Below are 27292 nucleotides of genomic sequence, written 5' to 3' on the forward strand. Positions count from 1 at the left end.
TGATAGTTCATTGTATTTTATTCTTGAATAGTATTGCATTGTATGGATATAACACAATCTGTTTCTGCATTCATCTCTTGGTAAATATTTGTTATTTTTTTCCTCCGGTTTTTGGCTCTTACAAAAAAGGCTCTATAAACATACATTTACAAGTCTTTGAATGGACATATGCTTCCATTTCTTTTGTTTAAATACTAAATAGTCAAATGGTTGAGTCATATGGCAGATGAAGATTTAATATGGTTGTACAATTTCACACTCTGATTTACTGTGTATAAGAATTCCATCTGTTCTACATTCATGACCTCTACTTGATATGGTAAGTATTTTAATTTTAGCTATTCTAGGTTTATAAAACACTAGGTTTATAGTGTTGGATTGTTGTGGCTTTAATTTAAATTTATTCAGTGATTATATTGAGAATCATTTCATGTCTTTGCCATCTTTAACATCTTTGGTGAGTGTTTGTTCAAATTTTTACCCATTCCTTAATTGATTGTTTTCTTATTATTGAGTTTTAAGGGGCCTTTGTAAATTCTGAATTTAAGACCTTTACACATATGCGGTTTTCAAACATTTTTCTTTCAGTCAATGGCTTGTCTTTTAATCCTCTTAACAGCATCTTTTAAAGAGTAGATTCTTCTAATATTAACTCAGTGAGACTGGTAGTATTTCAATACTAAAACAAATACATTACAAAAATAATTATAGACAAATATCACTCATGATCATAGATGCAAAAGTCTCTAACAAAAGTATTAGCAATAAAATTCACATATATAAAAAAGAAAATATACCATTACCAAGTGGAGTTTACATTAGAAATGAAAGGAGTCCTTGGTTGAATAGTATTCCCCACAAATTCCTATATACATAAAATTTCAGAATGTGACCTTGTCTGGAAAGAGGGTCTTTGCAGATGTAACTAGTTAAATTAGGATGAGGTCATACTGCTTTTGGGTGGGTGCAGAATTCCGTGACTGGTGTCCTTAAAAGAAGGATATGCAGAGACGCAGACACAAGTTAATGAAATGTGGCCATTTCCACAGAGGGAGAAATTGGAGTGATACCACTTGCTGTAGAAGAAGGAACACTAATTATTGCCAAGAAGCTACCACAAGCTAGAAAAAAGGAGGCAAACACTCTTCCATAGAATCTTTAAAGAGAATGATCTTGTTGATAATTTAATATTGAACTTGTAGCCCCAGAATTGTGCTAGAATTTCTGTTGTTTTAAGCAACCCAGTTTGTAGTAGTTTGTTATAGTAGCCCAAGGAAACTAATATATAAAGATAATTCAACATTTGAAAATCAATGTGATTTATCATATTCACAAGTGAATAATTAAAGCTATATAATCATCTCAATCTGTGCAGAAAAGGCATTTGACAAATTTGTGATTAAAAATTCTCAGGAAACTACAAAAAGATGGGTAATTTATTTTCCTGTAGTGGGATCTTTAAAACTTACAGATAACATCATAATTAATTGTTCAAGACTGAAGGCTTTCAGCCCCATCCCCACCTCCAAAGACTACTGACCAAGAAAGGATGACCTTTCTTACCACTTGCTGTAATTTGAATGTTTGTCCTCTCCAAATCTCATGGTGAAATTTGATCTCAATTGCTGGATGTGCAGTCTACTGGGAGGTTTTGGATTATGGGGGTGGATCCTTCATGAATAGATTTATTTCCTTCCTGGGGAAAGCAGATGAGTGAGTTCTTGCTCTATTAGTTCTTGCTTGAGCTGGTTGTGAATAAGAGCCTATCATCTCCCCTCTCTCTCTCACTTCCTCTTTCATGATGTGATCTCTGCAAATACCAGCTCCTTTTGTCTCCTTCCATGAGTGAAAGCCTAAGGCGTTTGCCAGAAGCTGAGCTAACACCCCTGCTATGCCTCTTGTGTCCTGCAGAACTATGAGCCAAGTAAACCTCTTTCTATATAAATTACCTAGCCTCAGATATTCTTTTATAGCAACACAAAATGGATTCAGGCATCACACTTATTCAATGTCATCTGGAAATTGTAGCCAGTGCAAAAGGCAAGAAAAAATAATAAAAGGCATACATATTAGATATTATGAAATAAGAAGGAGGAGCAGGAATATGGTGGAGTAGGGCTCTCTAGCCATCATCCACTCACAGAAACATCAATTTTTAACAGCTCTACACATGATAAAATACCTCCACAAAAGCTAAGGAAACCAGATAAGATATCTCAGCACCTGGTTTTAGCACAATAATTTAAAAAGATGAATTGAGGAGGATAGCAAGGACAGTTTTACGTCACCCATGGCACCCCTCCCACAACTCCAGGCAGCACAGCACATACAGAACTACTGTCTGCTCAAGGGAAAAGAGAGAAGTGAGCACAGAACTTTGCCTTGATCCCTAACACTGGGCCCACGTCAGTAAAACTTAGTTCTGGGCAGAGGCCCATGGACTCATATTCTAGGCCAGTACACATGGACTGAACTGCTAGACCTTCTCTGGCTCCAGGCACATTCACACAGCCCCAGGCTTCAGGATTGTACAGTAGGCTTGATGTCTACTGGGCTGATGTCAGCAGCACTGCATTCCAAGCAGCCCTCAGCATCAGACAGTACACCGTGGTTCCAGGCATCTGACTAACCTTAGCATCACATCTGCCATAAGAGGCCCAGGATTCTTGCAATGCTGCACCAGGACTTGACGGTTTTACTGCCAAATTCTATCAAACATTTAAAAGAGCTCATACCAGTTATTTTCAATTCTTCAAAATTAAAGAGAAGGGAATACTTTCAAACTCATTTCACAAGGCCAGCATAACCCTGATAGCAAAGCTAGAAAAAGATGCTATAAAAGAAGAAAACAGCAGGCCAATGTCTCTGATAAAACTAGATGTGAAAATCTTTAATGAAATATTAGCAAACTGAATTTAATAAAACATTAAAAAGATAATTCACCATGATCAAATGGGATTCATCTCAGGAATGTAAGGATAGATAATTCAACATAGGCTAATCAGATGTCATATATCACATTAATAGAATGAAGGACATAAACTATATAATCATTTCCATAGATGCAGAAAAAAAGTTTGACAAAATTCAACATTCTTTTATGATAAAAGCTCTCAATGACTTAATTATATAAGGAATGCAATTAAGGCCATATATGGCAAACCCACAACTCAGCGAAAATTAAACAATTTCACTCTAATATCTGAAAAAAGACAGGGATGCCTATCATCTCTTCTATTTAGTAAAATACTGGAGGTCCTAGCCAGAGCTGTAAAGCAAGGGAAAGAAATGAAAGGCAAGGGAAATAAAAGAAATCTAAACAGGAAAGGAAGAAATTAAATTACCCGTATTTTCAGACAACATGATTATATATGTAAAAACCTCTTAAGACTCTACTAAGAAGCTGTTAGAACTAATAAGTGAATTCAAAGTTGCAGGATACAAAATCAACATACAAAAGCTAGTAGTATTTTTATACACAAACAACAAACTATCCAAATAAGAAATAAAAAAATCCATTTACCACAGCTACAAAAATAATAAAATACTTAAGAATAAATTTAACCAAGGAGGTAAAAGATTACTACAATGAAATCTATAAAACATTGATGAAAAAATTGAGAAAGACATAAGTAAATAAACAGATACCTTTATCTATTAAATAAATTAATAGATACCTTGTGTTCATGGAATGGAATAATAAATATTGTTAAACTATCCATATTACTCAAGCTATCTACAGATTCAATACAACCCCTATTAAAAAGCCAATGACATTTTTCACAGAAATAGAGTATATAAGCCTAAAATTCATATGGAACCACAAAAGACCTCAAATAGTCAAAGCAATTATGATCAAAAAGAACACAGTTGGAGGCATCACACTACCTGACTTCAAAATACACTACAAAAACAAAACAACATGGTATTGGCATAAAATCAGACACATAGGCCAATCAAACAGAAAAGACAGCCAGAAATAATCCAAGCATTTACATTCAACTGATTTTCAACCAAAAATCAAGAACACACAACAGAGAAAGAACAGTCTTTTAAATAAATGATGTTCAGAAAGCAATATCCAAATGCAGAAGAATGAAATTAGACATTTGTCTCATCCCATAAACAAAAATTTACTCAAAATGTAGCAAAGGTTTAAATGCAAGACCCAAAACTATGAAAGCACTAGAAGAAAACAGAGGAGAAATGCTCTGTGACATTGATCTGGGCAATAACTTTTTGGAAATAACCCAAAAGCTCGGGGAACAAAAGCAAAAATAGACAAATAGGATCAAACTAACAAGTTCCTGCACAGAGAAGAAAAAAAATCATCAGAATGAAGAGACAATCTATAGAATTGGAAATATGTTTGCAAACTATATGTCTAATAAGGGGTTAATACTCAAAATATGTAAGAAACTCAAGCAACTCAATGGTAAGAATACAGATAGCCTAATTACAAAATGAGCAAAGGACTTCAATATACATTTTTCAAAAGAATATGTACAAATGGCCAATAGGTATATGAAAAAACATCTTTAACATCACTAATGATCAGGGAAATTTAAACTAAAACAACAGTGAGATATTACCTCACATCTTGTAAAATGACTATTGTAAAAAATAGATAACAAGTGTTGGCATGGAAGTAGAAAAAAGGTAACCTCTCTACATTAACCGTTGGAAAGTGAATTAATACAGCCATTATGATAAACAGTATGAATGTCCCTCAAAAATTAAAACTAGAACTACCATGTGAGCCATCAATGCCAATACTGGGTGTATATTCAAAGGATATGAGATCAGTATATTGAAGACTTATCTGCACTCTCATCTTCATTGCAGCACTCTTCACAATAGCCAAGATATGGAATCAACCTAAATCTCCATCAATGTATGAATGGATATAGAAAATGTGGTATATAGACACAATAAAATATTATTCAACCATAAAAAGGAGGAAATCCTGCTATTTCCACCAATACAAATGAACCTGGGAAACATTGTGTTAAGTGAAATAAGCCAGACAGAAAAAGACCAAAGGATCTCACTCATATGTGATATCTAAAAAGTTGATATCATAGAAGTGCAGAATCGAATTGTAGTTACCAGGGGTTGTGGTGACTGGTGAGGAGAAGGGAAGGGGTCAGGAAGACATTGGTCAAAGGATAAAAACTTTCCATTGGAATAAACCCAAGAGGTCTATTATACAACATGGTGACTATATTTAATGATATATTGTATTCCTGAAAGATGCTAGGAGAATAGATGTAAACTATTCTCACCACAAAAATGATAAATATGTGAGATAAGCCATAGTCACTCCCATATATATATATATATATAGGAATGACTATATACATATATATATGGAGAGAGAGAGAGAGAGAGGAATGACTATATATATATATATGAATGACTATATATATATACGAATGACTATATATATATATATAGGAATGGCTATTTTGAACATATATATGCTTCAAAAAACCATGTTGTATATAGTAAATATGTATAATTTTGTCATTGTAAAAAATAAAAATAAAAATAATTAGAAATAAAACTCTCTTTTCACAGCAGATTTGCACATCTCTATAGAAAATTTCAAAAAATTTACAAAAAAATCCCAAAACTAGTAAGTAAATGTAGTAAGTTTGCAGGATCCAAACTCAATACATAAAAGTCCAATATATTCCCACATAGTGTACATTGGTATCCCTATATGCCAGCTGAGTTCAATGGTATAGAGTGGTACAACTATGAAAAAATGTTATTATTTCCTAACTTATTTTTACTTAATAAAATATCTCATGCATAAAATGTTACAGAGACTAATATAGTGGATGCCCATGTGACTCAGCCATGCACCTTAAGATACGATATATTACAGATTCGGTTAAATGCCATGGTAAATTCCTCCCCATTCCTGTTTTATCCTTTCTCAGAGTTTACTACTATTTCAAAGTTAGAGTCTACCATTTCCACATTTTAAAAATAATTTTGCTACATAAAAGCTTACAGACCAACAGCAAATAAAATTGTTTTACTTGTAATAACAATTTATATAAATGTTTATATATATACATAACAATTTATACTGAATTTTTCCTTTTTCAACTAGATTATTTTACTCACTATTATATTGGAGAGTTTTAATAATATGGATGCAGATAGCTTTGTTCATCTATTTTAATCAGGTTACAGTATTTAATTGCATGAATATATATATACAAGGTATATATCTGTTCTGTAGATAAGCTTTAAGGATTTTTTTTCCAATTGTTCACTATTGCAAAAAGCACTACAGTGAACAGTCTTTGACTTATTTTGTTCTGCACATGGGTAAGAATTTCTCTAGAGCAATTATTCTCAGAATGTGAGCACTGACCACTAGCCTGTGTATCACCTGGAAGCTTTATGGAAATGCAAATTATTGGGCCTGACCTCAGCCCTACTGAATTAAAATCTTTGGTGATAAGAACAGCAATTTGTGTTTTAGCAAGCCCTCTGGTTTGTTCTAATGCAGACTAAAGTTTGCTGACCCTTGCTTGGAATTACTGCATTGAAACACACACATACTCATTATATATATATATAAATATATATAAAATGCAGATATATATATATATAAAATTCTTTATTTATTGGTACTGTTTATATTCTAGCTATTTATATATGAGAGCCCTGTTTGATTCATATTATCTCCAAGACCTAATTGTCAATTTGGTGTGTGTGAAATGACATTTTCTTTTAACTTACATCTACCTGATTCTAAGTAAAATGGAACTTTTTTAATACATGTGTTAGCCATTCAACTTTTTTCTTGTGGGAATTATTCACATTATTTGCACATATTTTAAAAATTGAGGCTTTTGGCTTTTTCTTATTGATTTCTGAGATTCCCTGTTTAATTTGGAGAATGATTTGTATTCACTTATTTTTGTTACTTATATTTGTTCTTAGTGCTTCCTAACTTTTCACTTTGTTAATGGCATATTTTGATGTTACATTGAGTTTCTTACCATGCATTAGATTACAAACATTTTTCTAAGTTAACACATACATCTAATACACTTTATGGATATAGCTATGTTAAAATTTATTAAAGCATTCTTTTACTGACAGATGCGTAAGATCCCAGCTGCAACAGATGACACCCTCAAGCTGAAGATAATTTAATAAAAGGATTACTTACAAAGCAGTTTGAAACAACAACAAAAAAAGGATAGTAACTCTAGGAAGCTAGTATCACCAGGAAACCTGAATGGGCGAGAGAAGGGAGCAAATCAGAAACCAAAGACAACAGCACGAAGAGTGATTTTTGATAACAGCTGAGGCCTTTGGTAGAGGGACAAAACCAACCCCTGGAAATATAGCAGTGTAGGAAGTCTGGGAAATAAATGTCATGGGCCTGTGCTTCCCTTTTGATTTTCTTCACTATCTCAGGGTCTCCAAGAAATTATCTAATGTAATTCCTGTAGGTCAGTCTTTTACAGCACAGAACATGGGAGAAGAATAGAGAAAGGAATTGGTGTGTAAATGGCAGATGACTATCCCATTTTTAATTTTTTTCTTCATTATACAAACAGTGTGGCAATAGCACTCTTGTTTATTTCCATATAATATATTGGTACTTTTATATTGCATGATTTACCATCAAAATTGGGATTGTGGAGTCAAATGTATTCTGTCTCTCTTTCCTTTAGTTTAAAGAGATTATTGTGCCACTGTGCTTCGGCACGGACAACAGAGGGAGACCCTGTCTCCGAAACAAACAAAGAGTAATGTCAGATTTCTTACCCTAAAAAGTCGCAGTTAACACTCTGATACGCAATTTATGAGAATATTTGTGATATTTTAAATTATTCCAATAACTTTTTTAAAATTTGTGGGTGATGTTGGCCATAGTTCATTGACAATTCACATTTCTTCTTATGTAAATGACCCGCTCAGATACTGTTTGCATTTTTAAATTAATTTTTTTCTTATCATTTGGTAAGTGTGTAGGCATGTTACTGATATTAACACTGTTGATTACCATAAAAGTTGCACACATTGTCTTCTGGTTTGTGGTTTTGCTTTATTTAAAGTGATGAATGTATAGAAGAGAAATGCTGAGGAAGGATATCTAATATTAATGTTTCAGGTGATTTTGTTATCTATTGGATTCTAGCTATAGATATTTCTAATTGGCGTAACATGACTCTAGCCTACACTATTTAGTAGAATAAAACTTTGTGATGTCAGTGAAAGAGAGCAATTCAACTTTATTAGTACTATGGTCTGATGCCTAGAAAAATAATATTGGACTTTTGTAGAACCGACTAATGGAAGTGAAAAAGAAACAATGAAGTTTTCATAAACGTCAAGAGGAAAGTATTCTCAGTACACCATTTCTCATTCTGAGGGCATTAATGCCAGAGAGATTTATTCTATAAATCAGACCCCAGTCTAACTCTCATTTCAAAATGCAATTAATAACTGACAGCTAAATAGGGGCAGAAATTTTTGGATTATTTGTAGGACATCTCTTGTTGCATTGTCGTACCTATAATTTTCACTGAGGTCAACAGGAGTTTTTTGCTGATGTGAGGAAAAGAGGCTAAAACATCTTCAGTCACTAAAATTTTCATGTTTACTAAATGAATTATTTTTTCTCTCTCTCCAGAGAGTTCAGTCAGTTCATAAAAAAGTGAAATAAGGTTAAATTAAAAATAAATCCTGTTGAAAAAGTCAAAAGTAATGAAAAGATGTACATACAATTTTGCTATATTTAATATACTTCTTGGGACTAAACAATATGTTTGCTTTTAAGATTCTTGATAACCAGAGAAAATCAGAAAATACAATGACATAAATAGCTCTTTATTTTGAAAAGAAAGGAACTTAGCATGTTCTCTGGAAAGATAAGAATTTTCCTGTAAATGAATTCTAAATAAGTTTGAGATGGATTTTTTTTTTCTAGTGAGATTGTACCTTTAGCATTAGTCCTTAAAAATCATTCCCATTTTTATTCTGTGGCTCAGTAAAATTGTGGAATTATTTAAACATTTCAAAAGGCCATCTTCTGTTTATCTGAGGAGTGTTTATTAAGATGCCTTTGTTTTTTGTGGGTTCCTTTTAAGCTATTTCAGTAATATTGGGAAGAAGACAAGGTTAAGGAATTTCAGAAATGCATCATTTCTATGTTCATCCAGTTGTTAAGAGAACAGCAGAAGCAAAACAAGTACATACAATAATTATGTAATGCTCCAAATAAAATCTCAAATAGGATGCATTTTTCTTACTGAAAATATGAATGATGCTCCTTATTTTGGACATTTTTCAGCTTTTCCTATTATTTCAATGTTTGTATTTATAGAGATGTATTTGGAAGTGCTAATTGATATTTATTATTAGACAACACAATTAGCAGACAGGAAAGCATAAAAAAGATTACAAAAGAATGAATTTTATGCTGAGTTAAATTACATGGCAGGAGGTGAAATAAAAATAAAAAGGCAAACACATACAGATGAGGTGTAAAGATTAAGCATTAGCCAGAGTAAAGGTGTTCATAAGCCAGAAGAAGAACACAGAGTATTTGTACATAGTAACAGCCTATTCACACTGTATTTGTTATGCAGCATTTTCTTTGATCATTATTTTCATAATACTCTTTAAAATAAATGTAGAATAAAAAGAGAAGAATAAGAACAATCTTATTCTTACTTATTATGTATCAAACAATTTTCTTGGTGATTTACCTGCAATTATCATATCTAATCTTTAATAGTCTCTATGAACTGAGTGTTGCCATTATTCTTATTTTATACATAAATACACTTAGAGAGGTTAAACCACATACTCGAGATCACACAGATAGTAAAAGGCAAAGCCTGGATTTGCTAACTCCAGAACGTGGATGCTTATTCACAATACTGTACAGTTTTCTCAAAAATCCTTCCTGGCTGGAGATTGTATTCCATTTCAATCATGTTTTCTTATTCAGTACTCATCAGTCTGCCGATTGCACATTGTTATCACTATATTATAGGAGAGAAAGTTAATAGGGGTCCTTTCTTTCTTGCCATAAAGCAAGTTAGATAAGCCATAGACCCTACTGAATCATAGAATAACCATAAAAAGATATATCTACTATTCTAGTATTATGTATAGAATATGAAGAGAAGAAAATTTAAAAAGAAAAAAGGAGAAGCTTGTAAGAGGAACTACACCTGCTATTTCTGATTTGGATTAAACAACTAAATAGAGAAATTACTGGGCCAAGGCAAATAGGTTCTTCTTTTGAGTTTCTATAGCGATTCTGTATGTATTACAAATATAGCATTTAAATTGAATTGCAGTAATTTATTTATGAGTCTAGAATCTGTTAAAACAGTGGAAAGGACCATACTTTTTTAAAATTGTAAATTCCAGAATATGTTAAAATGTCAAATATATATATAAGTACTTTATAATACTGTCAATTATATAATTGACTGAATAAATTAATGAATGACAACGTCTAGAATCAGTAGATCTTTGATGTCTGTGTTGATACATTAGATTTTTATGTCATATTATCGAAGACTGAGAATGGATAAGCTAGATGGGAGTCTTAATGGGTACACCTAGACCAAGACCAAGCCACAGAATTTACAAAAGTATCCCAGTAAGAACAGGTAACAATATGGGTGTATCTTGGGCAATAGAAATTAAAGCATGGGTTATCTTGTCTCAATCTGAAGGAATTATATATGGAAAGGCATGGGTAGAAAAAAAGAAACTGTGCCATTCTCATGATTAAAACTAGGATATAAGTTGCTAGCCAGATGAAAGAGGTATTTGGGGAAATTTTTCCCAAATGAATACACACAAAATTAGATAACACAATATAATATGATTACTCTCTGGAAACCGACTTGGAAACAGCGTCTTATATAGGATATGAGAGGAGAGTTAAATAGCGAATTGTGGCTAATATGGATTCCAATATCATCTTTGAGTAATGTTTATTTATATACCCTGTTATTCATTCATCCAAAAAAAATTTAATTGACATATCACTTAGTCTTACACACCATCCAAACTGCTGGAAATACAACAATGAACAAAATAGAAAAAGAATGCCTCATGGTCTTAACTCTAGTGGTGAGAGACACACGGTAAGGATAAGTATAAAGAAAATATCGATATGTCAGATCATGATAGATGATATAGAGAGAAATAAAGTAGATGAAGGGGATAGGGAGTATTGGAGAGAACAAAAGATAATTCTAATATAATTAAGATGTTTAGGGAAGGCTTCAGTGAGGAGACTTGTATGCAAACCTCAATAAAAAGAGAAAACTAGCAGCACAGCTCTCTGGGTTAGCAAATGCAAAAGTCCTGAGGCAGAAACATGGTATCTCTGAGGACAAGAACATACTAGAAATGCTGATGTGGAAAGATCTAGGGAAAAGAAGGCAAATACAAAATTATCAAGAAACTAAAAGCCAAATCTAGTTGAGACCTGGGGAAGAATGGGTTGTGCAGAGGCCTGCAACCCATTGTCTCCTTTTACTGAGAAACATCTGTGGAAAACAAGATTAACCAGTCAAATCTGCTTGCAAAGATGCCAGTAACAAAACTTTCTGGCAAACAAACTATCTGTATTTGCTAGTGAGAGAATCCTTGTCTATGGAATGCTTTTAGCAGGATGTCCCTACTACATAAAGAATTGCAGAGAATAAACAAACTTGGAATTGATTTATAGGGCATAGTTCTAGGAAAAAATGTCATGAACTTGAGAAGAATGTAGAGATATTTCATTAACCAAATGAAAGACTGAGCAAAGCTGCATATTTTACTTGGAGATTTCATATATTTATCTGCACCAGAGAAAATCCTGTTGTAGTGAGAAAGGACATGGGGAGCTGTGCCCTAGACCTTTCCTTGCTTCACCTGTGCCTCACAATTCCTTTTGTCCTTGAAAGCATTAGTAAAGCTTGACGCTAAGACCCTTGATTCACAGGAGTCTGATTTTTCCAGTCTGACCTGTTGTGTTATCTAAGGACCTTATAGCAGCTACTGTGAGGATTTTGACTCTTTGTCTGAATGAGATGTGAAGTTACTGGAGAGTTTTCAACAGAGAAGTAACATCATATGACTTAAAATTTAAATTGGAGAACAGACTGTAGAGAAGCAAATAAACAGGGAAAAAATATTGCAACAATGTAAATGGAAACTTGTGGTGGTTTGGATCAAAACTGTAGCAGTAAATGTGGTAATAATTGATTGATTTGGGGGTACTATGGCATAGTGGCTATCCCGGATGATGAGATTCAGATTATAGCTCAATAGAAGAAATCTATAAGTACCATTGTTAAATAAACAATACAGTCATTCTAGAGAAGGACACAGAGCTATAACAGCCAGAAAGTTAATTCATTAAGATTAAAGTGACAAGAGATGATATCCTAAAAGACATATTTGAGAAAATGTGGACAAATATTAAATACTAATATTAGTACTCAGACAGTAGTATTAATGAGCAGCAGACCTGAAGGAGAATTCTGATGCTAGCGTAGGTTCAGTTTCTCTTTGCTCACTTTCTAATTTTGTGTGTGTGTAGGAATGGCACAGAGTGAGTTTACACTTGGAAAAATAATCCACATTTAAGTTTAAGGTCATTTATTTTTATTTCTGAATATTCCACTGGATGAACACACCATCATTTGATTATCCATTCATCTATTGACAGACATTTGTAATATTTTCAATGTTTAGTGTTACAAGTAAAGGTGCTATTAACATTTATGTACAAGTTTTTGTGTAGACATATGGGATTTATACTCCTTTTCAAAATGTGCTCTTATCTCCCATGACCCCCTTTTCATATTTTGTTTGTTGATTTAAGAATGACTTTCATTTTAGGTGTCTATTTTAGATTGATCTTAGGGCTGCTTCTAACTCCCCTCTTTTCTGTGATGTTTTTATACGGGCTGCACTGACTCTCCATGCATTGAGAGAGTGCTTTTCATGATTACAGGTAATTTAAAGATTGGGCATTTTCTTCCTTTTAGTTATGCTGTGTGTTTTGCCTCATTTGTTCTCTTTATACTTTATCATTTTTTGAAGGGTGTGTTGGAAGATTTCAATTAAATGTTCAGCATTACTTTGGATACCAACTCTAAAGGTGTAAAGAGGCCAGTCACGGTGGCTCACACCTGTAATCCCAGCACTTTGGAAGGTTGAGGTGGGCAGATCATCCGAGGTTGGGAGTTCGAGACCAGCCTGGCCAAAATGGTGAAACCCTCCTCTCTACTAAAAATACAAAAATGTTAGCCAGTGTGGTGGCGCACGAATGTAATCCCAGCCACTCTGGAGGTTGAGGCACGAGAATCGCTTGAACCTGGGAGGTGGAGGTTGCAGTGAGCTGAGATCGTGCCATTGCACTCCAGCCTGGGCAACAGAGTGAGACTCTGCCTTAAATAAATAAATAAATAAATAAATAAATAAATAAATAAATAAATAAATAAAGTACAGAGAGGGAGAGTGTGATAGGTGCAATTATTCCCCCACACACACCGGCCCCCCGCAAAGATATTAGGTCTTAATTTCTGGGAACTGTAAATGTCACCTTATAAGCAAAAAAGGACTTTTAAAGATGTGATTAAGTTAAGAATTTTGTGATGAAGAGATTATCCAGCTGGGTCCTAAATGTAATCATAAGAGAGAGGCAGAGCAGTATTTGACAAACACACAGAGGAAAAGGTGTTGTGAAGACAAAGCAGGGGGAGATTTGAAGATGCTGACCTTGAAGATTAGAGCAATGGTCCACCATAAAAGGAATGCCGCCAGCCACCAGAAACTGGAAGAGGCAATAAACAGATTTTCCCCTAAAGCCTTAAGAGGGAGCACTTTGATTTTGGCCCAGTTATACTTATTTGGAATGTCTGGCCTCCAGAACTGTGAGAAAATAAATTTCTGTTGTTTACCACCCACTCGAGGTAATTTGGTACAGCATCCACGGGAAGCTAATGCAAACACTTTTTTAAAAAATGTAATTACCTTTCCTAAGGCTTGAAGATAGTAAAGAAAATGCAAAAAAAAGAAAATGTAAACCTCAGATATTAGTATCTATCCCCTTAATGGCCACTCAACTTGATCATTTATAGGCAGTTATTACAGTTTTCCTCCATCCACATGCTGGTATTCCGTTACAGAGAACCTGTCCTATCAGATAATAGGGGATCAATATATACGATACGGTTTTGCACTGTGTCCCAATCCAAATTTCATCTTGTAGCTTCCATAATTTCCATGTATTGTGGAAGGGACCCGGTGGGAAATGACTGAATTATGAGGGCGAGTCTTTCCCGTGCTGTTCTCGTGACAGCAAATAAGTCTCTCGAGATCTGACAGTATCATAAGGGGGAGTTTCCCTGTCCAATCTCTCTCTTTGCCTGCTGCCACCCACATAAGATGTGACGTGCTCCTCCTTGCCTTCTGCCATGATTCTGAGGCCTCCCCAGCCACGTGGAACTGTAAGTCCAATTAAACCTCTTTCTTTTGTAAATTGTCCAGTCTCAGGAATGTCTTTATCTGCACCGAGAAAACAGACTAATACAATATATTTGAGAGATGTTGCATGATTGTGTTCTTTTCTGGTATATTCTCTAGCTCCTATTCCAGTACCCCAACATTATCTCATGGATTATACAAGAGTCACCCAAAACAAACCAGCACAAGAAGGTTGCATCATAATCATCTCTTCAGAGAGGCACCCTCTACTAGTGAAGTGACCTATCAACATCATTGTGTAGAAGGATGAATTTAATAATCTGAAACACCTGTACTTGGGTTGTTTTACTGACTCGGGTCTTCATTAAGTAAATAATTAGGTGACACAATTTTATGTTTAACAAATCATCCTCCACTAGGATCAATTAAGAAGTGTATATCAAAGACAAATTCCAGTTTCCACACTTATTACCAATAAGAAATCAATGATATTCTAATCTAGCTGAAGACCAGCGTGGTTCCACTATAAGAAGTATCCTACTGCTTCTTCTTTCTCCCTTAATTCACTCATAATACAACTAGTATTTAAGAAAAAAATAAGATTAAGCAGATATGACTAAAACAAATGAAGAGAGACTTATGTGTGTGCATATGTGCAGAATTCCCGTTTATTCATGTTTGTATTTGTAAAGAAAATCCCAAAAATATAACAGAAGAAAATAAGATGTGGCTAGCATGCATGCAATCAAGAAATAGTTCCAAAATACTGTAAGTATGTGGGAAAATATGGTCACCTTAGTGTTTAAGAATAATTTTCATTTAGCTAATGTTTTTACTCTATTCCTTGGTCATCACAAAAACTCCCTAAGAGATAGGATAGGCAATGCCATTCAAGACAGAGGCATGGGCAAAGACTTCATGACTAAAACACCAAAAGCAATGGCAACAAAAACGAGAATTGACAAATGGGATCTAATTAAACTAAACAGCTTCTGCACAGCAAAAGAAACTATCATCAGAATGAACAGGCAACCTACAGAATGGCAGAAAATTTTTGCAATCTATCCTTCTGACAAAGGGCTAATATCCAGAATCTACAAAGAACTTAAACAAATTTACAAGAGAAAAACAAACAACCCCATCAAAAAGTGGGTGAAGGATATGGATAGATACTTCTGAAAAGAAGACATTTATGCAGCCAACAAGCATATGAAAAAAAGCTCATCATCACTGGTCATTAGAGGAATCCAAATCAAAACCACAATGAGACAACATCTCACGCCAGTTAGAATGGTGATCATTAAAAAGTCAGGAAACAACAGATGCTGGTGAGGATGTGGAGAAATAGGAACACTTTTACACTGTTGGTGGGAATGTAAATTAGTTCAACCATTGTGGAAAACTGTGGCGATTCCTTAAGGATCTAGATCCAGAAATACCATTTGACCCAGCAATCCTATTACTGGGTATGTACCCAAAGGATTATAAATCATTCTACTATAAAGACACATGCAGATGTATGTTTGTTGAAGCACTGTTCACAATAGCAAAGACTTGGAATCAACCCAAATGCCCATCAATGATAGACTGGATAAAGAAAATGTGGCATATATACACCGTGGAATACTATGCAGCCTTAAAAAATGATGAGTTCATGTCTTTGGCGGGGACATGGATGAAGCTGGAAACCATCATTCTCAGCAATCTAACACAGGAACAGAAAACCAAACACTATATGTTCTCACTCATAAGAGAGAGTTGAACAATGAGAGCACATGGACACAGGGAGGGGAACATCAGACATCGGGACCTATCAGGGGTTGGGGGGCTAGGGGAGGGATAGCATTAGGAGAAATACCTAATGTATATGACTGGTTGATGGGTGCAGCAAATCACCATGGCAAATCAGCTATGTAACAAACCTGCATGTTCTGCACATGTATCCCAGAACTTAAAGTATATATATATATATAAAAAGAGAGAGATAGGATGATAATTCATAATACATGGTTAAATAATACATAATACATTTTTGTTCCGTGTATAAAATAATCATATTTTATACACGGAACAAAAATAAGGCTCAGAGTTTTATTTGGTTTGATAAGAAAACACCGGAGATTGCAGAATGTTGTGCTTTCCTTAATATTTGTGTTTCTAATATTCTTTGAACTTTATAATATAAAGTCTTTTTGTGACAGGTTAAATTTAATGGTAGTAATAATATGAATTAACTTGAGGACAGGAAATCACTGGAAAACAATTCAAAATTATTACCAGTGCATTAAGTAATGTGTTAAAATTATCAATCATTTGGAAATTAATCTAAAAAATCATTTTAGAAAAATTTGCAAATTTTGAGTTCAAACGTGGCCTCTAAATATTTGATCCCATAAGAAATTATTTGGTGTGAACTGATTTTACTAAGAGTTCAACCATGTATAATAATAATTATTGGAGGTAGTATTTCCGTATTAATATGACAAAGCAATACATTTTAAGAAGTGAATAATTTTATTTCTAAGCTTAATAGATTTGCCATAAAATGAGTATTCAGTTACCTTTTCCATCTTTTATCACAAAGCTAAATTGAATTTAAAATGAAAACTGAAAAAAAGGAGCTCAGAAATATTTGGTAACCATTAGGAACCTGCAGAAAGATTTTTCAGGTGTTTTTCTTTCCCTTGAAAGCCCAGGAAAACTAAGTTAAAAGCTCTGTATACTGAATGATTTACATCCTGTTGTGATTCAGTGACTTTAAGTGTTAATTGAAGTTTTTCTCTGTGAGACATAGAATAGACCAGGAAGAACTTTTTGCCAGTTGTATTATGTAGTGCACCATTACCCCTAAATGCAGTAGCATATTTTACTTCTTGGTATTTATCCTATTTTCTTTTTAGTTTTTCTAAAAAATAAAAAAGGATATCGTAGCAGCTATTGTAAGTATAAATTAGATATATGTTCCTAGTCATATTCTTTCAAACAACCAAGGTTTTTTTTTTCTATTTTCTTTCTCTTGTTGTTTCATTTCTATTTTGAAGAAATAATTGTAGCTTTACTTGTATGGTCTGAGGCCAGACTAAAGAGTGTGTATTTCTCTGAATATAACAACAATCATCTATTTATTTATTTAGTAATTCACTTAGTTTTGATATTTTATTCAATTACCAGTTACTGACTGCATACAATGTACCAAAAGGTCTTCGAAGTTCTAGAAATATGGATGGACAAGCTATAGTCTCTATTTTCAAGGAACTGAGTTTATTATGGTAGGCAGATAAAAGAGCCCAATTCTATTGCCCAGAGTACTGTGTCAGAGGCATATTTGGTTTGATAGGGGAGCACTGAAAAGCTTCCAACTTAACTTGGATATTTCAGAAAAAGTCTTTTAGAAAAACTAACATTTTATATTTCCATAAGGGTCTTGATTTTTGTCATCAGCACAACCTGCAACTTATTTTGTAGGTAATCATTTTATAAAATTATTTCATGAAGAAAGAGCTGATATCCTCTGTTTTTCTATTTCAGGAGGAATTGTTTCTTGTCCAGTGTTCCTGCTTTAGGATGATATGTGGGAAATGAGAATTGAGAGGTAGAATTACTCATGGGATGAACTCCTTCTTATCTACCTGTGTTCCCACAGATGCTTAATAAATGAAGGCAGAAAAAAGCCCCTATATAAGTGATTACACATTTTGTGCTATTTTATTTTTGTTTAATTCTATGGCATATATTTTTATGTACATGGTCAATAGAAACAATAGCTCAGCAATAGAAGTATTCAGTACAAAATATTATTGTGTCTAAATATCAAAATTGCTGCAAAAATTGGTATTAGAAATTGAAATCAAACAAGTGAATTAATCATTAAAATGAAGATTTGGACATTTCATGCCAATCATTATTCCTGGTAGCAAAGCTTCTTCAATAAAAATTAATAGTATTCGGTAATGCAAAAAAAGCTTTTGTTTTTCCTTAATTGTAATGTTAATGGTGCCTTCAACTATTGTATACATGAATTTTCCAGTACCTCATTCCTTATCTTTGCTCCTGTCTTTATAGAATATAGAGCAAATCAGCTATGAGCCATTTCAATTTTCTGGCGTCCACACCTATAGACATTGATGCTATAGGTCCTCACTTCCTTTCCTCTAGTCTCTGATGATAAGATGTCCCTCATGTCTCACTCAAGTCAAACACCAATTTAGACTTTGATTCCTCTCTGTCTGTACTTCTGAGATTTTGCTATCTTAGTTATCCCTTTTTTCTGCAAAATCGTTGTGTTCTCTTCTTCTCTTTTGACTCTTTTTCATTTAGCATATGCTATAGTTTGAATTTTTATTCCCCCAAATCTCATATTGAAATATCACCCCCAATATTGGAGATAGGGCCAAATGGAAGGTGTTTGGGTCATGGGGGCAGATCCCTCATTAATGGCTTGTTGCTGTTTGTGGTAATGAATAAGTTCTTACTCTATTAGTTCTTGTGAGAGCTGGTGGTTTGAAAAGTCTTCCCCCTCTTGTTCCTCTTTTCACTGTGTGATTTCTGCACATGCCAGCTCCCCTTTGCCTTCTGCCATGAGTGGAAGTTGCCTGAAGTCCTCCCTGGAAGCAGACACTGATGCCTCACTTCCTGTACAGTCTGCAGAACCATGAGCCAAATAAACCTCTTTTATTTATAAATTACACAATCTTAGATATTCATTTATAGCTGCACAAAAGGACAGAGCGAGCATATAAACATGTTTGTATAATTTTCCTCCTAACAAAAATCAACAATAACAATCACTTAACACTAAATGCATGCCTCCAGCTACAGTTCAGTTTTTCAGCTTCCTTCCTTACAATCTCACAAAAGTTGTCTACTTTTGCAGTCTCCAGAACCTTACTTCTGTCTGTGCTTTATTCCATCACAATATGACTTAAGTCTTTGTTGACTGCCATATTGCCAAACTCAACATTATAAAAATGAAACTCTCTCTTGCATTTGGAACTTTTGATCATTTTCTCCATTGTGAGCATTTTTCTCTCCCTGACATTTTTACTTACTTGGTTTCCAAGACACCTTCACATTAACCACTGTAATGGCCTCCCAACTTTTATCCAAGCTTTTATATTTACATGTGTCATCTGTATTTTCTCCTGAGGCATGATGCAAATCTTATATTGACTCCCCAGGGTAAATCCAACAGAGGCTTCTCATTATCTGAAAAGCAAAATTCTAACACCTTAAAAGAGAAAGTCAAGTCCCTCTAGATTTGACCCTGCCACTCTTTCCAGCCTGAGCGCCTCATTTTTAAGAAATATTCCTGGCTCCTCACGTTTGGTGCTCTCAGAATTTCATCCTTGATCTATGATTTTCCTTAGTCAAGTACTCTCCTGAATAACCTTATCTGCTCTTAGGGTTTTACCACTTAGCTAAACACTTCATAGTCACCTCAAATTCACCATGTTAAAAAATGGAATAGTCTCCTCCCATCTAAATACGTTCCTTTTGGTTCCTTTTTTTTTTCACTAGTGTATTCATCAAGATAAATTACTTTTATAACAAACAAATGTCAAATTAAATAAAATAAAGGTTAATAGATATCAATACTGAATCTGTAGCTTCTCTAGGCTTTGCTGCTTGGAGTCATTCAGGGATGCATACTTCTTGTATGCCATGCTCCGCCCCAGGATCTTGGAATACTCCTCAGAGTAATGTATCCAGATGAAGAGAATGACTGCAAGATTCCAAATGAAGGTTTTATGAGTTGGAAACAGAAGTAACAAATAACATTTCTAACTATATTCCACTGGCCAGTACACAATCATAAAACCACCCTACCTACAATGAAGGCTGAAACCTGTAGTTTTTCCATGAGCCATGGAGTAAAAGTGAAGGGGTACACTGAACACACAGAACCTCACTAATGTAACTGCTGCACTCCAAATAGTTTTACTGTTTTTACTTCCTAAATAAGTCTCAAATATGTTGCCACCATTATCCTTATCGTAACTAAACTTATTCTCATGGATCAGGCCCCATCATTTCTCAGAAGAACTGCTGCAATAGTCTCTAAACTGCAATCTTCGTCTTCTGCTCTAACCCCTCCAGGCTACAAGAATAATCAAAAAAAGATTCAGATTTCATACACTAAACAACGCTGCTTAAATCCATTCAGTGACTCATCACATACAGGGTAGAACTGTCATAGAGTGGAAAAACAAGGTTCTCTTAAAGTGAAATTTGCCTTTTTCAATTGCTATCACTCTGGCCACACACTGCTTTCCGTTTTAAGCTCAGCCAAGAGTAAAACACTTCTGGACCCTAAACAAAGGTATTCCATTCAGTATCTTTGTTCATTATGTTTTCGCACCTGAAACATGTTTCCCTCCTTACTCCATAACTCCTAAGGATGAGTTAGGAGCATCTCATCAAATCTTGCATAATCTCTGGTATGCATTTGTCAATCAGTGATTTACTTCATTGTGTACAACAATCTGAGAAAGTGCTTAAATAATTCTTAAAACTGTGAGATCCCTGATAAGTATCTTTCTCACTTTTCATTTTGAGCTCTGGCAGAATTCTTGGCATGTAGTAATCATCTATAAATATGTGCCAAATAAGTAAACTACTCTTAAGCAAAGACTTACTTTGAACTTCCGTTTCTGGTTTCTGTACCTGTGTTTCTCGTTGACCCTATTAATGTATGGTCATTCACTTCCGTAGGGATAGTCTGAGACTGCCTCTAATCCAGTGGCTAGAGTTTCATTTTACATGGCTAGATAACAAAATAATAAATTTGGGCCTATTAAATTTTCCATTTTGTACCCTGTCCATATGATTGGACATCCTGACACTGCATGAATCTCATATAATACCTGAACACTATATTATAAGCCCATCAAAGCTTTCTGGTGTTTGACTCTTACCAAGTCAGTTTCTTCTAACCCATACCTGTCTTGTAGAATAGTTTCCTGCTTGTTTCTGTTTTATTCATCCAATTCCAGATACTACTCTGTGTTCACTCAAGAAACCAGTAATTTTTTACAACAAAGGCTATTTCATATTCTAACAATAGACACTTAAAACACGGGCATTTCTACCACACAGTGGGATCAAGAATACAGCCATGATAATAGTACAAAACAATACAGAGAAATTCAATTGGAGTAACAGAAGAATGTGGGCAGCAATCTAAGTGGAATTTCCTGTTCTTCAGTGAATTGTAAAATTATTTGTGACCTGTGTGAACTGTGATTTACAAAGCAGCCCAAAAAGTATTGAAAGAAAAGTACTGTCCAATCAATCATTTTTCATTAAATCCTTATTTCATTTTTCAAAATGGTAGAGCCAAAGCTTCTTCCAATAAACTGATTGATAGCTTTCAATTTATGATTCAATACCAAGTACATTAGTTGTACTTGAACCTCCCAGAGTAAATCAATTTTTATATTGAGCGCCATTGACTTAAGTTAAGTTATTGAAAGAAAGGATACAAGTGTATAGCTTAAAATGCCAGAATGATTAAATAAATACTGGTAAAATATTAAGAACCTAGAATTGTTTAATTTGAAGTATAACTTGATACCTTTTCTAATATGTAAAGGGAAAATGAAGAGCACTAAATTGTTTAAATTTAGGAATACTGTGAAACTATTATTTACATTGTGGCTCACTTGTAAGAAATATTTATAGAGTTCATTTGAGAGTTTTCTTTCTTGATAGGCAAAAAAAGGAAAAATCATATATACATATTTTATTTTTATTTTTCAAAGTATGAATTTGATAATTTGGTTTTTGGTTAGTTACAATGAATAAATCTACATTCTGAATGAGATAGAGTTTGCTTCAACTCAAAAGACAAATCCATTTCCCAAGGTAAGTATTAATGTTTGGCCAGTTCTACTACAAGCACTAATATTTGCTGTTCATCTTCTGTCAATTATCTTTACAAATATTATCTCTTCTGGGATTTATAAATAGATCCTTTGAAATCAAAATGAATCAAGATGCATTAATTTTGTTTCATACATTACAGATTTTTAAAGATACTCATTCTTGAATTAAAAAATATAAGAAAAAACAATCTGATTCTACAATAAAATATCTAATTTCATTAATGATAACTCTTGGTGTTAGAAAACAATTTATCAATGTTACTTTTTTTTTTTTTGAGACAGGGTCTTGCTCTGTCACCCAGGCTGGAGTGCAGTTGTGTGATCTCAGCTCACTGCAAACTCCGCCTCCCGGGTTCAAGCGATTCTCGTGTCTCAGCCTCCCAAGTAGCTGGGATTACAAGTGCAAGCCACCATGCCCCGCTAACTTTTGTATTTTTAGTAGAGACGGGGTTTCATCATGTTGGCTAGGCTGGTCTCGAACTCCTGATCTCAGGAGATCTGCCCCCCTCAGCCTCCCAAACTGCTGGGATTACAGGCATGAGCCATCACGCCCAGCCAACGTCACTATTTTTGAATCCCTAATGATGCAAAGAGTTCAGAAAATGTTTCATTATTGTCAATTTCTGTACCCTCTAAACATACACACACAGACACATACACACATATACACATCCTGAAATATAGGTTATTCAAAGAAGTTGCTCAAAACTTAGAAAATACATACTTATTAATATATGAATTGCTCCAGACTGGCCAACACAAGAGCATTTTATTCATACAACAGCTAAGCTAGAATTGGGTGAAGTCCTTAAAGTGTCTTTGAGCTCTGAGGTTTCAACGGCAAGAGAAGGAGATGGAAACAGTGCTGAACCTCTGGAGGTTTATTCTAAGGAAGATAAAGTTATAGGGGGGAAAGGGAGACCCTAGGATTTCTGGAGGCTTTTATTAAAAAAAGCAAGGAGTATCTTCAAATAAAGGGGGTATGAAATAATTATGGATATTATTATTATTATTATTATTTTCACAAACATTAAATGTTTATCTAAAAAGCTTCATGAAGTTCTTTAGAACATAGTCTAGGTGTCTTTCACCTCCTCTGTTCAAGTTTCCTAGATCTTCCAGCCTGAGTTTCAGCTGATATTCATCTCCTGTGTACTTCTATAAAAATAATGTTTTATGAACACTCTCCTTACTTCTCACAGGATGGAATTAAAATGCTATACAATCTCTCTTTCCTCATAGAGTCTGAGGAGAGTCTGAGACTCTCGAGAGCAGAAATTGTGCTTTTTTTCATCCTTGTATCCTTTCCAATAACACTACCACCATTGCCGAAGTATGTAGCAAATGGTAGGCACTCAATAAACACATGCTGAATGAATGACTGAGACACAATCGGAGAATATTAAATGTATGTCAGACTGACTAGTGTACTTTTAATCATGGACCATGGATAATGAAAAGTCAAAAAAGTAGGTGCCACAAATTCAGTTTACTAGTGGCAAGATGACAAAAATGTAGCAGATTTAAAAAGGATCTTCTAGTATTAAAAAAGCTAAAAAATAGGCTATAAGATTAATGATAAATACCAATTAATATATTAGTTGGTCACAGTGTCAGGGAGACAAAAGGGAATAATGTGGACAGTAGAGAATATATTCCATGGCTCAAGGGCGTGCCTTTATCAATCCATTCTATTGTGGCAATGAGAAAATTTGGGCTTGTACAGCTAGATTTAACAATTTCTACAAAGGGCTAGATGTTGAATTCATAGCAATTTTAATATGTTGGCTTTTTAAACATATAGTATGAGCCAAAAAAAAAACACAGTCTGTGAATCTGTAGCAATGGCCATCAGAATTTTAATCTGCTCTTAAGCGCTCTGAGTAGGATGGAAAGTGCTAAATCAGTACATTAGGAAGTTTAGTTTCACCCCAGGTAGGAGGCTTTTTGAATATTCCAGGCTGAAGCGCAAGCACATACAAATCCATTTTCCAAAAATTCCAAGTCCAGAAGCATGACAACAATGGATTATAGCTAATCATTTTATAGTCTTCTACTATATTTTCCTATCCCGGGGGCATCAGGAAATACGATGGCACAGACTAAATCAGTTGAAGTATTAGTATCTCTACATTTCAAATGTTATTTTTGTTCCCCCTTTACTTGCAACACTGTTACTGAGTTACCATACCTTACTACATTTCCCATACTTCTTCACTATTTTTGTTCCACCCAGCCTGTTCTTCTTTTGCAGCCTCCCTAGAATGTGACAGTCCACAGAAATATCTGATTTCAAAGAGATGCTTGCATTCTGTACTGATGCCACCTAGAATTGTAATGACCAGTGTCACACTGCTAAGTGGAGAAAGGTAAGGAAATTTGTTACAGGTCTTTACGTTTTTTAATCTCTTACAATCCTTTGAACAAACATAAATGTTTTATTTTCAATTAATGTTTTTGTTACTTACTTTTGGTTCCATCTGTGCAAATCAAAATGCATTAACATTCTTGAACAATAGTACTGGAATGTTTATGCAAAATTGGACACAAATAATATTGCAAGGAATAGAAAAGAAGAATGAAGGAACCCTTCCAGAACACTGCCAATGACTGGACTTATCTGCATGGATTTGAAAAGAAATCTTGCACAAATAAATGAACTTCTAAGAAAAAAATAAGGTTAAGCTGCTCTCTGGACTGATTTATATGCCATTATAACAATACAAAGACAAATAGATGCATTTAAGTTAGCCTAGAGACTTATTCTTCACAGACATCATCAGAAAGTATGTATTAAGTCCCTATTCTCAAATTATTTCAGTATATGAAGTATTTTTCACATTTTACAAATAAAGAATTAATATTTCAGAAAATAACCAAAATTTACTAAGGATATTTGAATTAGTTAAAGCAGAGTTTATTTACTCTGGTAGTAACAGTACTTTTTTAAACTAAATATGACTGTAATTGGATAATCCTATTTTCTAACTGGCATAGGAAATGCTTCTGTCTTAAATATATGCATTTGTACTCTATTTTTGATTATATAATATCTGATACTGATATAAAACTGGTATATTATAGTATGCCATGTGTGTGGTTAACCCAGTAACAAGTCATGAAACCATTACTTAGTAATTAGTAGTATTCCTATGAAAGAAATGAGATACAGGCATTATTTCTTTTTATTACAGCTTTGCATAATTAAAATATGCAATTTGATCTATTAAACTAGTAATTAAACACAGAATACTTGATATATAACTGGTTAACCCAGTTACAAGTCATGAAACCATTATTTAGTAATTAGTAATGTTCCTATGAAAAAAATGAGATACAGGCATTATTTCTTTTCATTACAGCTTTGTGTAATTAAAAATATGCAATTTGATCTATTAAACTACAAATTAAACACAAAACACTTAATATATACCAGAAAACTTGTGCTCTGAAATTGGATAACTGTTCATTGTCTGATCATTTCTCTCACTGTCTCTTCTCCCAAAGTGTGAAAGAAGAATCCCATCAGCACATTAACGATAGAGGAAATAAGAAACAATGAAAGCCACAAGTGAGTCCTGAGTTGGTCAACAGTATTGCACTTCTCCAGGCAAGTAGAAAAATCTAATTTGTGTTCTACCTCCATTCCAAGCTTCTACACTCCACTTTTGAAGATATATACAATTAGTAAAATAGTCCCAAATAGTCAGAAAAAGAAAGGGGGCATTGGTTTAAATGCCTAGATTATTGAAATTATAGAAATAGGGCATTTCTAAAAAAATCAAATAGTTTTCTCAACTTCTAACTAGATAATCTGTGTTTATGAAGATTCACATACCTGGGAAGAAAAAAGAAGTGATGTATTCTTATGCTTTTTGAATTTAGTTTCAACGTACTATAAAATGAAATTGTATCATTTTATTCAGTTTGTCACTCCCCCCACTCCACTCCACTCAAGACTTTAGCACTGTCTACAATTTCAAATACAACCTAATACACTTATTAAGACCTTCATATACTAGCCCTTGCTTCTTCTAAAATAATACTGACAATGGTAATACAATTAATGGCTAATACTTTTCATAGACATTGTGCTAAATGTCTCGCATGATCTCATTTACTTCAAAGAGATAAAAAGGAAACTGAGATAGAAAGAGGAGTTAACCTAACTTGGCCTTATTTTCAGTTGCTGTTTCTACAAAGTTGAGCCAAATACAAGGTTATGTGTTCAGAATCTGTGTTCCTAACCCTCAACTATATATTTCAAACTTCACAGTATTACAGCACTCCACAAAACTCCCTCTCTCCTCCCTCTAAACTAAACATGTACTTAGTATGAACTTAGTTATAGAATGTGTTCATGGTAACTTAGCGAAGTATCCCTCCTGTTTCAAAGCATGAGCTTCTTATTCACAGCTATTCCACTCCAAATGCATATCTCAGATGTAAAAGGCTTCGTATTCACATGGTACTTAGTGTAGCGATATAAAGATGATTATCTCTCAATAAATATATTTCCTGAAAGCATTAATAGTAAAGACACAAATAATCCATCGTAAAACAAAGAATGTTGTCACGAACATTTGATTTCTTGTTACAAAAGATAGGTTTGCTGCCAGACAGATTTCCTGTGCCAGATTTTTCATCACCAACAAAATTTTCAAAAAGATTTTCATTCACTTTCCGACTACCTTTGGCCTATGTCCAAATTCTTTCTTAAGCGATTCCAAATTTAATTTTAACTTCAAGTGCTGCAGCTGAATATAAGGAATGTAGAGCTGGAGCAGAAATTCACCTTGCAGAGAAATGAGATTCATTTTAATTGGGAGCAAAGGAAGGAACTATCCTGAGTTTGCATGCTTTATCCAGTCCTGTTCTAACTTTTTATGCCTGGTCTTCTTGCTTCCTTAACCCTTAGA

The 27292-nt window shown here is 34.1% G+C and overlaps 1 long non-coding RNA gene across 1 annotated transcript in view; it reads left to right on the forward strand.

Annotated features, from left to right (window-relative positions):
- Positions 1-26403, forward strand: part of LOC129525653 (uncharacterized) — a 97578-nt gene extending 71175 nt beyond the window's left edge. Inside the window, exons 4-5 of the long non-coding RNA XR_008670082.2 lie at positions 24628-24742; positions 25881-26403. This is a non-coding gene — a long non-coding RNA (uncharacterized lncRNA). The remainder of the gene's footprint in view (positions 1-24627; positions 24743-25880) is intronic.
- The last annotated feature ends 889 nt before the right edge of the window (positions 26404-27292 follow it).

Source organism: Gorilla gorilla, chromosome 10 (genome assembly GCF_029281585.2).
Source record: "Gorilla gorilla gorilla isolate KB3781 chromosome 10, NHGRI_mGorGor1-v2.1_pri, whole genome shotgun sequence".
Taxonomy (NCBI): Eukaryota; Metazoa; Chordata; class Mammalia; order Primates; family Hominidae; genus Gorilla; species Gorilla gorilla.